Below are 272 nucleotides of genomic sequence, written 5' to 3' on the forward strand. Positions count from 1 at the left end.
CAAAAAAAAAAAAATGTATATGGGATTAACTAAACTGAAACAACTGTACAGAACACAGTAGTAGTCTGTCCTTACGGCAGACCCTGCACCTGCCTGGACATGCCCACGGGGAGTACGGGCGACATGGCTGCCCACCATCCTTAAGGACCTGGCCCTCCTGAAGCTGCAACGCATTTACCGTTCGTGGAGCTGTGACCGGAGGCATATCCTTATTGACTATGCTGCTGATCGCCAACGATGGAGAGTGTTCTTGAGGGTTCCAGAGTAGACTT

This window comes from Penaeus monodon, chromosome 20 (genome assembly GCF_015228065.2).
Source record: "Penaeus monodon isolate SGIC_2016 chromosome 20, NSTDA_Pmon_1, whole genome shotgun sequence".
Classification (NCBI taxonomy): domain Eukaryota; kingdom Metazoa; phylum Arthropoda; class Malacostraca; order Decapoda; family Penaeidae; genus Penaeus; species Penaeus monodon.